Source organism: Mirounga leonina, unplaced genomic scaffold, assembly GCF_011800145.1.
Source record: "Mirounga leonina isolate KUSES-001 unplaced genomic scaffold, KU_Mleo_1.0 Mir_152, whole genome shotgun sequence".
Taxonomy (NCBI): Eukaryota; Metazoa; Chordata; class Mammalia; order Carnivora; family Phocidae; genus Mirounga; species Mirounga leonina.
The window spans coordinates 12682285-12700038 of record NW_023270380.1 but is presented as its reverse complement, the minus strand read 5'-3'; the positions used below and the strand labels follow the sequence as shown (position 1 = coordinate 12700038).

The 17754-nt window shown below is 40.6% G+C and overlaps 1 protein-coding gene across 2 annotated transcripts in view; it reads right to left on the bottom strand.

The window, feature by feature from the left end:
* PRKG1 (protein kinase cGMP-dependent 1) overlaps positions 1 to 17754 on the bottom strand; it is a 1253946-nt gene that overhangs the window by 1079879 nt on the left and 156313 nt on the right. The window lies entirely within an intron of this gene.

Here is a 17754-nt window from a genome sequence, read left to right as displayed (position 1 = left end):
AGAATAAATGTGAAAAAGATACAACAGAATTTTATGGAACAAACACTATTACCGCTATCTCTACATATAATAAAAGAACATCAGGATGTATTGTACTATACACCAGCATGGTAAAAAACAATTTGTTTACTTATTTTTTCTGGCCCTCTTCCACTAGACCTTATGCTCCGTGAGGGTGGTCATTAGTTTTTTCTCTACTCTATGCCAAGGGTCTACTCTAATGCTAGAGTATGGGGGTTCAAGAATAATATTTTGGTTAAAAAAAAAATTATAAGAATTGGATTCCTAATTAGCGGTTTGAAAGAACTGGTAGAAATGTGATAGTTCTTTATCCATACCTTACACATTTTCGAGAAAATCTATTTCTGCAAGTGACTTAAAATGAGGTAACCGGGCAGATAAAACCATTGAACAGGATGTTTTTCAACATGACAGGATTTAGACATGGATGAAACAGGCAGTCAGTGGGAAAGATATTTACAAATTCTATAATTGGGATTCAGTGGTTAACAGCAAAATTTTGCAGAGCTTAAAGATGGTGATAATTTGATTCTCGGGGAGAAGAAGTTCCAAATGACTTCCTAAGGATACAAAAATTAAAGAGAAACCAAGAAACGTCTTGTCAGGAGGAACACAATCAGAGAGCTGTTGGAGATAAGATGAAAGCAAGACCTTAACAACACAGAGTGGAAGCAGCATGTTTGGAATTTTATATTAAGAGTGTTAATTTGACAAGTATCTGACTGTGAGCTGGTCCTTGTCCACCATTTACTTCACAAGTGGTTCTCAAAGAAATGACCTGAGTAGTGAATTCTGACTAAAGCGTTAGCCCTCCCCATTTCCGGGTGCCTTTTCTTCTAGGCCTCAGTCCAACTGGACTATCGCCATCACATGTCATGTTTTGTGATGGTTTTGGTATTTAATAATAAAAAGTTATATATAAAAAATTAAAACAAGTGAAAATTTACCATTATGAAACTATACTTAGAATGGACTGTTACGATGCAATTAAAATTGTTTATGAAGACTATTAACAGCATGGGGGAAATTCTTATACTATTTTTAAGTGAAAAAGCAGAATACAGAATTGTTTTTAGAGGAAGAGAATATTTTATAAGAGAATGTAGAGATGAAAGAGAAATTTAGATAATAAGAAAATTTAGAATAAGAGAAAACCAGGAGGTATCACGTCACGTCTGCTAGGATGGCCATCATCAAAAAGACAAGAGGTAACAAGTGTTAGTGAAGATGTGGACAAGAGGGAAACCTCGTGCACTGTTGGTGGAAATGGAAATTGGTGCAGCCACTGTGGAAAGCAGTAGACAGGTTTCTCAAAAAATTAAAAATAGATCTACCATATGATCCAGAAATTCCACATCTGGGAATATAACCAAAAGAAACAAAAACACTGACTTGAAAAGATAGCTGCATCCCCATGTTCACAGCAGCATTATTTACAATAGCCGAGACAGGGAAACAACCTAAGTGTCCACTGATGGATGGACACGTGGTATGCATGGGCACTCGCGACACACACACACAACGGAATATAATTCCACCCTAAAAGAGGAAATCCTACCATTGATGACAACCTGGATGCACTTTGAAGCCATTATGCTGAGTGAAATAAGTCAGAGAGAGAAAAACAAATAGTGTATGATCTCACTTATATGTGGAATCTAATTTTACAAAGACACACACACACCAAACTCACGGAGCAGAGATGAGATTTGTGGTCACCAGAGGTGGGGAATCAGAAAAGAAGGAATTGGAGGAAGGCTGTCAAAATGCACAGACTCGCAGTTAGAAGGTAAGTAAGTACAGGATTGTGACGCAGAGCATGATGACCGCAGGTAACAGTGCTCTGGGATACAGAGAGAGAATTGTTGGGGAAAAGTTTTCTCTCTTTATTGTATCTATAGGAGATGATGGTTGTTAACTAAAACGTACTACAGTCGTCATTTCACAATAAATGTAAACTGGACCACCATGCTGTCTGCCTTAACCTCATAGAACGACACGTGTCAATGATTTCTCAGTAAAACTAGAAACAAATTACCAGCTCGATGGAATTACATGTGAAGACTGGTGCAAACAGAATGTGACTCTCAGTAAAATGGCGGGTGAAGAAGGTGGTAATAGTATTAACTGCAGTAGCAGTAACAAAATGGGTAGTAAGAGTATGCAATCATGACCTGAAACAATTTTAGAAGGAAATAAAATGTTGGCATCAGTTGCCTCTGGTGACAGAATTATAGGGCTCCGTCAGTTAAGTGTCTGACTCATGGTTTCAGCTCAGGTTGTGATCTCATGGGTTGTGAGATTGAGCCCCGCGTTGGGCTCTGTGCTCAGCATGGGGTCTGCTTGAGATTCTCTTTCTCCCTCTCCCCCTCCCCCCACTTGCACCCACTCACTCTCTCTCTCTTAAAATAAATAAATAAATAGAACTATATATTTTTTTCTTTCTACTTTTCTCAGTTGATAAAATTTTCTAGAATGGGCATGCTCTTTTATATTGAAAAATCTTTCATCTTAAAGGTAGTTTATAAAAAGCAACTGCTATGAGGAGAAATAAAAAATAATCTCATTTAATTCTCATTTAAATAATGACATATTTAATACAGATTAGCTATTATTGGCATATTCAATATTATTCTTTACAATAGATTCTTGTTCATACGGTCTGTGTTTAAATACTAATGGTAGGAATTTTCACCTAATAAAGAGACAGCCAGTCACTAGGGACTTCAGAATAGACTATTTTAAAAGTGAGACTTTTACTTTAGTCTGGCAGGGCTGCTTAGCTGTTTGTTTGTTTAATTTCAGCTTGCCAAAACTCTATTTCTCCTGAGGTAAAGAGCTGGTTCTCTTGAGTCTTCAACACAAGATGCAGAACTCTGTTCCCATGTATGATTTTCATGAAATTTCCTTTCTTAATTCTCTTCACCATCTCTGACCTCAAGAATGGCAGTAGCACCTTCAAAGTCACTCCTGAGATCTGTTGTTCTAGGATCATGTTTCCAAACATCAGGACTTCCTTGATCTTCAGGAACTTAATTTTAATCAAAAGAGTATAAATATCCTCTTGACTAAAAATTCCTTTGTTTTCTTTGCATTGAAGAGCGAGGTCATCATAGGTTCATTTTTTTTTTTTAAAGATTTTATGTATTTGTCAGAGAAAGAGAGAGAGAACACAAGCAGGGGAAGCAGCAGTGGGAAAGGAGAAGCAGACTCCCCGCCGAGCAGGGAGCCCGATGCGGGGCTCGATCCCAGGACCCTGGGATCATGACCTAAGCCGAAGGCAGACGCCTAACGACTGAGCCACCCAGGCATCCCAGGTTCATATTTTCTAATATAATAAAGCCTGGATGCTATCAATGCCAGAATCCCAAGTTGTTTAGCTACAGATGGTATCTTATCCCTTGGGAAATATTAATAGTGCTCCATTAAAAATCTAAGCCCTAGAAATGCCACCAGCTTAGAAGTAAAGCCCTCTTGCAAAAAAAAAATAATTCGCTCAGTCCAAGGATGACTGAAGAAAGCTGCTTTCTCTTTTCTCATAAGTAGTACTATTAACTTGTTTCACGAAGACATCAGAAAAGGTGAAAAACAATGCGGTCTAACACAATCTCTTAGAATCATCCAGATTTTCCAAATGCTTACCACAAAGTCAGTGGGGAAGGGGAACTTCAAGAGGCTCTTGCATCTCACATGTCTTTTTAAATGGAGGACATTCAATCTTAAGTCTCTGAAGAAACACATTGGAGGTGTTCATCTATGCATTTGTAGTCACTTTAAAACAAACTGAGAAATACACAACCTACGTCTTATCATTTATCCCTTCACACAAGTCTTGTCCAATAACACATTCACCTCTGAAACATCACAAATCATCCCATCTTGTGCCCCTGTGTGGTGTAACTCGAAGATGTTCTGGGCGGTGAGAAATACTTAATGCCCTGCCTCTTCATGCAATTTTCCCTTAAGTCCTTTCTCGCGGAGAGCTTGAAATGTTAGGTCAGCTCTCATTAGTCTCCACCTGCTCCAACCTTATAGACTATAATCAATCAGAGCCTCCACCTCACAATCCTATGAGTCTTTTTCTTCCCCTGAAGAAACAGTTGAAGACACTCACTGTAACTAAAATATGATGGTGCACGTGAGACCTGTGAGCTGTGTTATCATCGGTGTGGGAGCTGGGGAGAGCTGCTATCACAAGTTCCAGAAGGCGGCTATCTCCTCTCAGAGCACATATTTTAACAACATGCTGCATGAATGCGGCAGCCCGACCTGGGGGCTGTAAGAAGCAAATACAAAGATCTTGATTTTTGATCCTTCCTGTCTGCTTCTGTGTATAAACAATCTCTTAAAATTTTTTTCTTCCATGCTCCAAATGTGTGGCTTTCAAAATACAAATACAATAAAAAGAACTTAGTTATTTTGAGCTAGCCCTGTTGATTTGTCATCATCAAGTTGTCAGCCTCTGAAATACTGGCCATATACAATATTGTGCTGGTAAACTGGCTCTCCAGAAGGAAAAAAAAAAAAACAAACCCTGGTTTGTAGCATTTGCCAATTTTTATGGTATAAATACTCCCACCATAGCCAATTTCAAGCTACTAATGTAAAGTCAACCTGCTTGCAAAATTCCTGAAAATTTAACAAGCAGTTCCTATATGAGCCAGTAAGAGTTGGCTCCAGGACATCACTGGAGATAGATTATTTTTCTAACACTCTAAGAATTTAATGTGCCTTAATTTATAAGTGCTGAAACCAACATGACTATCTTTTCCTTCTTTAAAAATGTCATTAGGTGGTACAATATCCCCAGCTAATTTAATGCCAGGATTTCCAGCCATGGGTCTTCCCAATGTTCAAGTTTTAGAAAAAGAACTGGAAAGTCCACATCCCCATTTACTTATTGCAGAGAAAGTTCCTGAATAGGCACAAAGAATATTTGATAGAAACTGTCTTTCTACACAATCTTAGGTAAAAATGGGCAATTCTAGGGAAGTGTAGGGAAACGTACACCCACCTCTCTAACAAGGAAGCCAGCAATTTTCACTATCAGTAAACGGAGCCTCAGTTTTCTCAACATTAACCAAAGGATATTGTACATTGCGGTTACTACAGAGTAGGCTAGCAATAGATATGCAGCACCAGCCTTATTTCAAAGAGTGGGGAAGGTTGTTTCAGGCTGGGGGTTGTGGGTCATGAAGGCATCTCTGAACTAAGGACTACATGACAATAGGATCCAACCATGCAAAGATTGTGGAGAAGAGCATTCTAAGTCGAAGAAAAAACACATACAAAGGGGCAGAGGTTGGAATGAGCTTGATCTGTCCAGAGACTCAAAAGGAGACCTCTGTGGCTAAAGGACAGAGTGAACAAGAAGCAAGGGGACAGGGGAAAGAGACTGCAGGTGGGCAGGGGGAGGGTCTCAGAGTTCCTCGAAGGCTGGGAGAGAGCTTCAGTGTTTTCTAAAGCCTCAGGAACGCAGCGAAGGAGTAGAAGAGGTGTGGTTGACAGCTGACAGATGAGACATAAAAAATAAATAACACAAATGTACTTTAAAATATTACTGAGTTCATGGAGGTTTTCTGCCATGTAGTTCATTGATTAATGGATGCTAAAGCATCCATGGTAATAGGGAGAACCCTTGTCTCATAAATCCTACATTTTCTTGGTTTGTCCAATAACACGTCCAATCACTGACTCTCAGGCAACTTTTGCATATTAGGAAAGAATGAGGTTTCTTCTCTGATTTCAGGCTATCTTCAGAGGCCTAGAATTTTCTCTCCATTGACAGCCTCTCTCCCATGCCAAACACACACCAGGTAATAGCAAATATGACCAAGCAGGCTGTGCCCAGAAACGTGAGAATTAATAACTGGTCCCTCCCTTTGACAAAGACTTCCAGGCACTTAAAAAAATAGCCAAAGCTACTAAATGATTACTAAGAGTGAAAATCAGCCAAAGCAGTTGAAAAAATGTCGTATAAAACTTCTGCAATCAGCTTCTTGGCTACAAGAGCAAAAACAAGACTCACAATCTCATTAGCTCTCAGTGGTCAGTTTTATGCTCATGTGTCAGGAGAAGCAGTATTTTAAATGCAGTTTCAAAGCCACCCTGACATCAAGTAGAGTCTCTGCAGGTGGCACCTCAGAATTCCAAACCTCCATGGGTGGTTTAGTCAGATAAAGTCATCGCAAGGCCCCTTAAAAGTCGCTAATGTGGGTAGTCACTGCAACAGGGTAACTCCGTCCACCCCACTGTGAAATATTCGGGAGTCACCAAATTTCTCTTGTAAGCAAGAGATACTCTTGGATTTGTCTTCTCGCTGCCCCAATGGTTACAATTCTGTCCAAATAATGGGTCCTATTTCTTGTCTGATGGCTTTCCTGAATGAGCTCTACCTATAGGTAGAAGCTGGCTGAGAGCAAAGAAATATCAATCAGCCCCCATTTCTGAAAGATAACATTTAATCCTGCAAAGCTACTGACCAATTGAGAGATTTCCTCAAAAGTGAAAATCAGCTTTCAACAAGTTTCAGACTGTGTTTTCACATCAGCCAACTCTGTTATGGCTCTCCCCATCTTGTAGCAAAAACGGTCATGAAGAAATCAAAACGGTTTGCAGCATTCAGACCAAAAATCAGCACCTGACACAAAACACGGGAATCGCTGGGCCAAAATATATGATAGCAACATAGTTCTGATGAATCTTTTATCTATTAATTATCTATTAATCTTTTGTCTATTACATGCATTGCGAACTTTTTGTCTATTACATGCATTGCAAATAATTTCCAGTTGCCTTTTCCCTTCTAACATTTACCCTATGGTTCTAAAATAGATGAGTATCTAAATGAAATTGAGATATTTTAACTCTAAAGGAAAAATCATGCTTGGGGCAAGGAGAAGATGGTTAACCCATAAAATCTATGTGCCCTAATATCACATCAGCCTTCTCCTTGTTAACTAATACTCTGCGCTCATTCAAACTAACTAGGAACAATATGCAGTTGCTCTTAAAAATCACTGCTTCAATGTTAACAGATGGAGCAGACTCGCACTAATTAAAGGAAAAGGAAATTATTGTTCTTTGTACGTGTTCACCAACTTCCAAAAACTCAATGTGAAAGCCTTCCATTCAACTATTCAAGTCATTCAGGTCTCTAGAGATGCATTTTACAGCTACTTCACACTAGTGAGCCTAACTTAAAATAGAACAGTCTCCAAAAGAGCCCAGATCAAACTCCCGTCCTCTGAACTTCTCTTTCATATCATGGAAGTTGAAATGTGCGGTTTCACAGAAGTACCATCAAGTGCTTTCCATGTGAATAAATAAGACCGTCCATATTACATTACAGACTGTAAGAACTATGTGGCCTGGTCTACTGTGAATTCACTCTATTTTTAAAGTTTAGATCCCTAAACAGCAAAACAGAGTAATGATTAAGAAGAGAACATCTGACATATATTTACATGCCCAATCACAATTCAACATTTTGAAGCGATTGTTTCTCTCTCAAAACACTCAAACAATTGAGATCAGTTAGGATGTAGTTGTTTCCAACAAGATCAAGCTGATCACACCATGAACACCCATGCAGTTCCTCATCACCCAGGGGAACCCTGCCTCTAGGTCATAGATCGGGTGCCATGATGTTCTGTCTAGCTCTTGAAAACCCAGTCATCACTGTGTGTTTATACATGCCATTTCAATGACTCCGATGGCTTGATTTTAAAGTTGGTCATCAAAGAAATCATTTTAGAAAAATTTCCAGTTGTTCAGGTACTTCTCAGATTTAACCTCTGGGACAAATTGTCTTACATTTTAAATTAGCTTCCATTTGTTTGAATTCAGCAGCAGGAAAATAACATGTTTCTCTATCAACTGCCCACCCCCAAAATAGTGTGTATTTTCTCTTGGCTGGAAATTATAACTTGGGTCATTCATTATTTCCTCCTCTGATGCTTCCAGGAAATTCAAGCCAAATTTAGCCTCCTTACAGCGACCTGCAGGTCTTCAGGAACAGATGCTCTATTTTGATGCACGTGGTTCCACTTCATCTCCAAACACCTTAGTTTGCATTAGGTCTTTAATACATTAGATGCTTTGAGTTGGCTGGAAGGGAGAGGACATATATACTGAGAAACTCTCTTTTGAACAATGCACATTTTAAAACTAGACAATCATGCTCCTGGTTGTAAAAGCTCTGTGGTCTCCAAGCTTCTTAGCGGAAGTGTAGAAAATTAATCAATGATGACAGCATGAGATCATAGCGGTAGTTATACTGCCGCTGCTACCATTCATCACATGGTTAATCATTGTTCCTCAGCGAGGAGCCTTAGCTCACAGAAATATCACAAGCACTTGCTGAGTTTGCCGTGGGGGAAGTGAGGTTCAGTCCAGTGTCCCGCAACTGGTACATGACACGTGAGAGTCAGGATATAAAGATAAACCCAGGGGGGCGGAGCAAGATGGCGGAGGAGTAGGAGACCCGGATTTCGTCTCCTCTCAGGAATTCAGCTGGAGAGGGATCAAACCATTCTGAACACCTACAAACTCAACAGGAGATCAAAGAAAAGAAGAGCAACAACTCTCTCATCAGAAAAGCGACCACTTTCTGGAAGGTAGGACGTGCGGAGAAGTGAATCCGAGGCGATATTCGAGAGGATAGACGGCGGGGGAGGGGCCTCCGTCGGCCACTTCTGGCAAGCGATAGAGCCGCGGAGCACAAAGTCGGAACTTTTAAAAGTCTGCTCCGCCGAGGAACGTCACTCTGGTGGCTAAGCGGGGGGTGGAACCCTCCGGGACAGTGTGGTCTCAGGACCCTCGGGGTCACAGAAAGACCGGGGGTGCCTGAGTGTGGCAGAGCTCCCAGGGATCGGAGCGGGGAAGCCGGCTGCAGAGACGGAGCCCAGGCGCGGGCTCTCAGCTCGGGGTGGCCATAAACCGTGATCCGTGGCACAGTCGGGCCCCTGCTCCTCCAGCAGGGACCCAACAAGCGGCAGATCCGGGGAGACTCACCTTCTTCCCCAGGGAGGAGAGGTGTGGGAGCGCACCGCAGGAATCTGCTGGGTTTGGAGACTCCACACGGTGTCGAGTGCTGGAGATAGAAATGCGCTGTCACAGGCCGGGCGAGCACGGAGTGCGGCCGGAGACCGGGGAGACGGGAGTGACTGACGGCTTTTCTCTGGGGGCTCACTGAGGAGCGGGGCCCTGAGTTCTCGGCTCCTCTGAGGTGGGGATTGGGAGGCCGCCATTTTCACTCTCCGCCTCCAAAGCTGTAGGGAAAGCTCGCAGGGAACAAAAGCCCAGAGAGCAAACCCGAGCAGATTACTTAGCCGGGAGGGGGCAAGGGCGGGGCAATTCCGCCTCCGGCAGAGACATTTGGAAACCACGGCAACAGGCCCCTCCCCCAGAAGATCAGCGAGAACAGCCAGCCAAGACCAAGTTTACCGATCAATGAGAACGGCAGAACTCCAGCGCTAGGGGACTACTGCACATAGAATTCACGGCTTTTTTACCATGATTCTTTAGTCTTTCAAAGTTAATTTTTTTTAACTCTCTTTTTGTCTTTTTATTTCTTTTTGAATTTTTCTTTTTCCCTTTTTCAACCAACATCTTATCAATCCCTTTTTTAAAAAAAACATTTTTATTTTTCATTTTTAGAGTCATATTCTATCCCTTCATAGTAGTTACCCATATTTTTGGCTTATATATATAAGTTGTTCTCTCTTTAAAATTTTGAGATAGTTTCTTCTAACAGATTAAAATATACCCTAAATCTCTAGTATATGGTGTTTCTATTCCCCTGCCTGATCACATCCTCTCCTTTTTTTTTTCTTTTTCTTTTTTCTTTTTTTAAATCCTCTTCTTTCTTTTTTCTTTTTTTTTTTTAAAGATTTTATTTATTTATTCATGAGAGACAGAGACAGAGAGAAAGAGAAGCAGGCTCCCAAGGAGCAGGGAGCCCGATGCGGGACTCGATCCCAGGACCCTAGGATCATGACCTGAGCCGAAGGCAGATGCTTAACCATCTGAGCCACCCAGGCGCCCTCTTTCTTTTTTCAAACAACTTATCAATTCCTTTTATAAAATTTTTTATAATTTCCATTTTTACAATCATATTCCATCCCTTCATCATATCAACCCTTATTTCTGTACATATATAAGTTTTTCTTTCTTTAAAATTTTGGGAGGCACTTTCTTCTAAAAGACCAAAATACACCCCAAACCTAGTGTGTGGCACGATCTATATACCAGCCTGAGCATATTTGATCACATTTTGGTTTTTTTGTTGTTGTTTTGTTTTGTTTTGTTTGTTTTTGTTTTTATCTTTATCTTTTTCTTTTTCTTTTTTTTCTTTTTCTTTTTTCTCTCTTTCCCTTTCTTATTCCACTGCTTCAGGTCTTTTCTGATTTGTTTAGAGTATATTTTCTGGGGACGTGGTTACTCTGCTAGCATTTTGTTCTCTCATTAATCTATTCTCCTCTGCACAAAATGACAAGACGGAAAAAATCACCTCAACAAAAAGAACAACAGGTAGTACCGACTGCCAGGGACCTACTCAATACGGACATTAGTATGATGTCAGATCTAGAGTTCAGAATCATCACGTTAAAGATACTAGCTGGGCTTGAAAAAAATATGGAAGTTATTAGAGAAACCCTTTCTGGAGAAGTAAAAGAGCTAAAATCCAACCAAGTAGAAATCAAAAAGGCTATTAATGAGGTGCAATCAAAAATGGGGGATCTAACTGCTAGAATAAATGAGGCAGAAGAGAGAATCAGTAATATAGAAGATGAAATGATGGAAAATAAAGAAGCTGAGAAAAAGAGAGATAAACAACTACTGGATCACGAGGGCAGAATTCGAGAGATAAGTGATACCATAAGACGAAACAACATTAGAATAATTGGGATCCCAGAAGAAGAAGAAAGAGAGAGAGGGCCAGAAGGTATAATGGAGCAAATTATAACAGAGAACTTCCCTAATTTGGGGAAAGAAACAGGCATGAAAATCCAGGAAGCAGAGAGAACCCCTCTCAAAATCAATAAAAATAGGTCAACACCCTGACATCTAATAGTAAAATTTACGAGTCTCATAGACAAAGAGAAAATCCTGAAAGCAGCTCGGGAGAAGAGATATGTAACCTACAAAGGTAGAAACATTAGATTGGCAACAGACCTATCCACAGAGACCTGGCAGGCCAGAAAGGACTGGCAGGATATATTCAGAGCACTAAATGAGAAAAATATGCAGCCAAGAATACTCTATCCAGCTAGGCTGTCATTGAAAATTGAAGGAGAGATAAAAAGCTTCCAGGACAAATAAAAACTAAAGGAATTTGCAAACACAAAACCAGCCCTACAGGAATTCTTGAAAGGGGTCCTCTAAGCAAAGAGAGACCCTAAAAGCAACATAGACCAGAAAGGAACACAGACAATATACGGTAACAGTCACCTTACAGGCAATACAATGGCACTAAATTCCTATCTTTCAATAGTTACCCTGAATGTAAATGGGCTAAATGCCCCAATCAAAAGACACAGGCTAACAGACTGGATTAAAAAACAAGACCCATCGATATGCTGTCTGCAAGAGACTCATTTTAGAACCAAAGACACCCCCAGATTGAAAGTGAGGGGGTGGAAAACCATTTACCATGCTAATGGACACCAAAAGAAAGCTGGGGTGGCAATCCTTATATCAGACAAATTAGATTTTAAACCAAAGACTGTAATAAGAGATGAGGAAGGACACTATATCATACTTAAAGGATCTATCCAACAAGAAGACCTAACAATTGTAAATATCTATGCCCCTAACATGGGAGCAGCCAATTATATAAGGCAATTAATAACAAAAGCAAAGAAACACAACGACAACAATACAATAATAGTGGGGGACTTTAACATCCCCCTCACTGAAATGGAGAGATCGTCTAAGCAAAAGATCAACAAGGAAATAAAGACTTTAAATGACACACTGGACCAAATGGACTTCACAGACCTATTCAGAACATTCCACCAAAGCAACGGAATACACATTCTTCTCTAGTGCCCATGGAACATTCTCCAGAATAGATCACATCCTAGGTCATAAATCAGGTCTCAACCGGTACCAAAAGATTGGGATCATTCCCTGCCTATTTTCAGACCACAATGCTTTGAAACTAGAACTCAATCACGAGAGGAAAGTCGGAAAGAACTCAAATACATGGAGGCTAAAGAGCATCCTACTGAAGAATGAATGGGTCAACCAGGAAATTAAAGAAGAATTAAAAAAATTCATGGAAACCAATGAAAATGAAAACACAACTGTTCCAAATCTTTGGGATGCAGCAAAGGCAGTCCTAAGAGGAAAGTATATAGCAATACAAGCCTTTCTCAAGAAACAAGAAAGGTCTCAAGTACACAACCTAACTCTACACCTAAAGGAGCTGGAGAAAGAACAGCAAATAAAGCCTAAACCCAGCAGGAGAAGAGAAATAATAAAGATCAGAGCAGAAATAAATGAAATAGAAACTAAAAGAACAGTAGAACAGATCAACGAAACTAGGAGCTGGTTCTTTGAAAGAATTAACAAGATTGATAAACCCCTGGCCAGACTTATCAAAAAGAAAAGAGAAATGACCCAAATCAACAAAATCATGAATGAAAGAGGAGAGATCACAACCAACACCAAAGAAATACAAACAATTATAAGAACATATTATGAGCAACTCTATGCCAGCAAATTAGATAACCTGGAAGAGATGGATGCATTCCTAGAGATGTATCAACTACCAAAACTGAACCAGGATGAAATAGAAAACCTGAACAGACCTATAACCACTAAGGACATTGAAGCAGTCATCAAAAATCTCCCCAAAAACAAAAGCCCAGGGCCAGATGGCTTCCCAGGGGAATTCTACCAAACCTTTCAAGAAGAATGAATACCTATTCTTCTGAAACTGTTCCAAAAAATAGAAACGGAAGGAAAACTTCCAAACTCATTTTATGAGGCCAGCATTACCTTGATCCCCAAACCAGACAAAGACCCCATCAAAAAGGAGAATTACAGACCAATATCCCTGATGAACATGGATGCAAAAATTCTCACCAAAATACTAGCCAATAGGATCCAACAGTACATTAAAAGGATTATTCACCATGACCAAGTGGGATTTATCCCTGGGCTGCAAGGTTGGTTCAACATCCGCAAATCAATCAATGTGATACAATACATTAACAAAAGAAAGAACAAGAATCATATGATCCTCTCAATAGATGCAGAAAAAGCTTTTGACAAAGTACAGCATCCTTTCTTGATCAAAACTCTTCAGAGTATAGGCATAGAGGGTACATACCTCAATATCATAAAAGCCATCTATGAAAAACCTACAGCGAATATTATTCTCAATGGGGAAAAACTGAGAGCTTTCCCCCTAAGGTCGGAATGCGGCAGGGATGTCCACTATCACCACTGCTATTCAACATAGTATTGGAAGTCCTAGCCACAGCAATCAGACAACAAAAAGAAATCAAAGGCATCCAAATTGGCAAAGAAGAAGTCAAACTCTCACTGTTTGGAGATGATATGATACTTTATGTGGAAAACCCAAAAGACTCCACCCCAAAACTGCTAGAACTCCTACAGGAATTCAGTAAAGTGGCAGGATATAAAATCAATGCACAGAAGTCAGTGGCATTCCTATACACCAACAACAAGACAGAAGAAAGAGAAATTAAGGAGTCGATCCCAGGGCGCCTGGGTGGCTCAGTCGTTAAGCATCTGCCTTCGGCTCAGGTCATGATCCCAGGGTCCTGGGATCGAGTCCCACATCGGGCTCCCTGCTCCGCGGGAAGCCTGCTTCTCCCTCTCCTACTCCCCCTGCTGTGTTTCCTCTCTCGCTGTGTCTCTCTGTGTCAAATAAATAAATAAAACCTTTAAAAAAAAAAGAGGAGTCGATCCCATTTACAATTGCACCCAAAACCATAAGATACCTAGGAATAAATCTAACCAAAGAGACAAAGGATCTGTACTCAGAAAACTTTAAAATACTCATGAAAGAAATTGACGAAGACACAAAGAGATGGAAAAACATTCCATGCTCATGGATTGGAAGAACAAATATTGTGAAGATGTCAATGCTACCTAGAGCAATCTACACATTCAATGCAATCCCCATCAAAATACCATCCACTTTTTTCAAAGAAATGGAACAAATCATCCTAAAATTTGTATGGAACCAGAAAAGACCCCGCATAGCCAGAGGAATGTTGAAAAAGAAAAGCAAAGCCAGCGGCATCACAATTCCGGACTTCAAGCTCTATTACAAAGCTGTAATCACCAAGACAGCATGGTACTGGCACAAAAACAGACACATAGATCAATGGAACAGAATAGAGAGCCCAGAAATGGACCCTCAACTCTATGGTCAACTAATCTTCGACAAAGCAGGAAAGAATGTCCAATGGAACAAAGACAGTCTCTTCAACAAATGGTGTTGGGAAAATTGGACAGCCACATACAGAAGAATGAAACTGGACCCTTTCCTTACACCACACACAAAAATAGACTCCAAATGGTTGAAAGACCTCAATGTGAGACAGGAGTCCATCAAAATCCTAAAGGAGAACACAGGCAGCAACCTCTTTGACCTTGGCCGAAGCAACTTCTTCCTAGAAACATCGCCAAAGGCAAGGGAAGCAAGGGCAAAAATGAACTATTGGGACTTCATCAAGATAAAAAGCTTTTGCAAAGCAAAGGAAACAGTCAACAAAACCAAAAGACAACCGACAGAATGGGAGAAGATATTTGCAAATGACATATCAGATAAAGGGCTAGTATCCAAAATCTATAAAGAACTCATCAAACTCAACACCCAAAGAACAAAGAATCCAATCAAGAAATGGGCAGAAGACATGAACAGACATTTTTCCAAAGAAGACATCCAAATGGCCAACAGACACATGAAAAAGTGCTCAATATCGCTCAGCATCAGGGAAATCCAAATCAAAACCTCAATGAGATACCACCTCACACCAGTCAGAATGGCTAAAATTAACAAGTCAGGAAACGACAGATGTTCGTGGGGATGCAGAGAAAGGGGAACCCTCCTACACTGTTGGTGGGAATGCAAGCTGGTGCAGCCACTCTGGAAAACAGTATGGAGGTTCCTCAAAAAGTTGAAAATAGAGCTACCATATGATCCAGCAATTGCACTACTGGGTATTTACCCCAAAGATACAAAAGTAGGGATCCGAAGGGGTACGTGCACCCCGATGTTTATAGCAGCAATGTCCACAATAGCCAAACTGTGGAAAGAGCCAAGATGTCCATTGACAGATGAATGGATAAAGAAGATGTGGTATATATATACAATGGAATATTATGCAGCCATCAAAATGAATGAGATCTTGCCATTTGCAACGACGTGGATGGAACTGGAGGGTATTATGTTGAGTGAAATAAGTCAAACAGAGAAAGACATGTATCATATGATCTCACTGATATGAGGAATTCTTAATTGCAGGAAACCAACTGAGTGTTGTTGGAGTGGAGGGTGGGGTGGGAGGGATGGGGTGACTGGGTGATAGACACTGGGGAGGGTATGTGCTCTGGTAAGCGCTGTGAATTGTGCAAGACTGTTGAATCTCTGATCTGTACCTCTGAAACAAATAATGCAATATATGTTAAGAAAAAAAAAGAAGAAGAAGGTAGCGGGAAGGGAAGAATGAAGCGGGGGAAATTGGAGGGGTAGACGAACCATGAGAGACGATGGACTCTGAAAAACAAACAGGGTTCTAGAGGGGAGGGGGGTGGAAGGATGGGTTAGCCTGGTGGTGGGTATTGAGGAGGGCACATTCTGCATGGAGCACTGGGTGTTATGCACAAACAATGAATCATGGAACACTTCATCTAAAACTAATGATGTAATGTATGGAGATTAACATAAGAATAAAAAAACAAATAAAAAATTTTAAAAATTTTTAAAAAAAGATAAACCCATTTCACTTCTCAGCCTCACTCTACTAAATTGTCTCACGCCCACAATATAAAATTGTATCGATAATTTGAATAAATTATCCCAATTATAAAATCCAAAGGCAAACATTCTTTCTCACTTATCTCTACTTCTGCAAAAGTAAGAATGCCATGCTTGGATAATACGACCTTTTATCTGGATAGAGCACTGCATGCTTTCAAAACAATTCCCCATCTAACATTTCATTCTATTATTGCCACAAACCTGTGCAGTAGTTAGAACAGATGTTACTATTATCCCTACATGACAGATAAGAATACAAAGGCACGAGAGGGTCAGATGCCTGCCAAGTCCGTGGTAGAGAGTAAAGCAGAACTCAGGTCTACTGACTTTTGCCTGAAATAAACACATTTCCGACCTCCGTTCATTACATAGACATTCATATTCTCATGGCCTCTCTCGCTCTCTCTGTCTCTCTCTCTCTGTTTCTCTCTGTATCTGTCTCTCTCTTTCTCAGACCTTCAGCCACAGGGCAGACTCCATAAATCCACTGCACCAGTATCAGCAGGGAACTGTGGTCATTTGACAATAACTCTATAGTATAAGAAAATTCTGTGATGGTTCATTCAGGGAGATTCCCTCTCTGACCTAATTCCTTCTTCACATGAGAGAAGTTCGAACATATCTTGTGGCTCTCACAGGGAGATAACCACTAATACAGAACCATCCCTTGAATTCAGCAATGGAATTCAAATCATTTTGACTCCAGTGTGTTCACACTTGTCCTCTCATTGGCCTCGAGGACACCCCATTTCCCTCTTTCTCCTTCCCTTCCTAGAAGCCTGCCTCAGATGGACTTCATATACCATTCAAATATGGAAGGGAAATAATTTGTACAAAAGTTTACTGTCCGTTTGGGTGAATGTCTGTATTTGAATTCAAAATAAAAAGAGGAGCGCCTGGGTGGCTCAGTCGTTAAGCGTCTGACTTCGGCTCAGTTCACGATCCCAGGGTCCTGGGATCGAGCCCCACATCGGGCTCCCTGCTCTGCGGGAAGTCTGCTTCTCCCTCCCCCACTCCACCTGCTTGAAGAAGCCAATGAAAGGAGGAAGGGAAGGAGGGAGATAAATGTGATTTTGTCACTTGAATCCACTATCTATTTATCCCCTTGTACCACACTGTCCTTTAGGAGTCTGTCCTGTTCGGTGGCAAATAGTGAATATTTATTATATTTCCAGTGCAACAATTCTAGGTGCAAATTCTGCCACTGCAGGTAAATACAGATAATAGTGATTGATGGGCTTAAAACGCAACCATAATTACCCACAAAATGACTGAAAAGTTGACCTAAAGTAGCTGCTGACATGAGCACAAGTATTTATGGAACGAAGTCATACCTACAAATCTGAAAACCATTCCCAAAAATGTGTCCCTTGTGAAATAAGGTCACAGTCGTCAGTGAGAGAAGGACAAGAAGAAACAGGGAAGCCATAAAGAAATTTAGGCAGGCCATGAAGCCAAGGAGGTTGAGTATAATAAATAAATACAGAAGACAGAGAGTTCATAACACAAAGTGTACTAGAATTGCAAACAATATATTTGTAGGTACCTGATCTAAAACTGTCTGAATGATTCCAGCCAGTCAAAGGGGAGAGACTTCAGGGCTTTGCCAGGTCAAGGTTGCAGAAGTCTGAAACAGGCTATCGAAGGGAGGAGAGTTGGCTGCTGAGCTCGTGGAGTACTGGGTTAAAGCGGGATCTAGAGACACC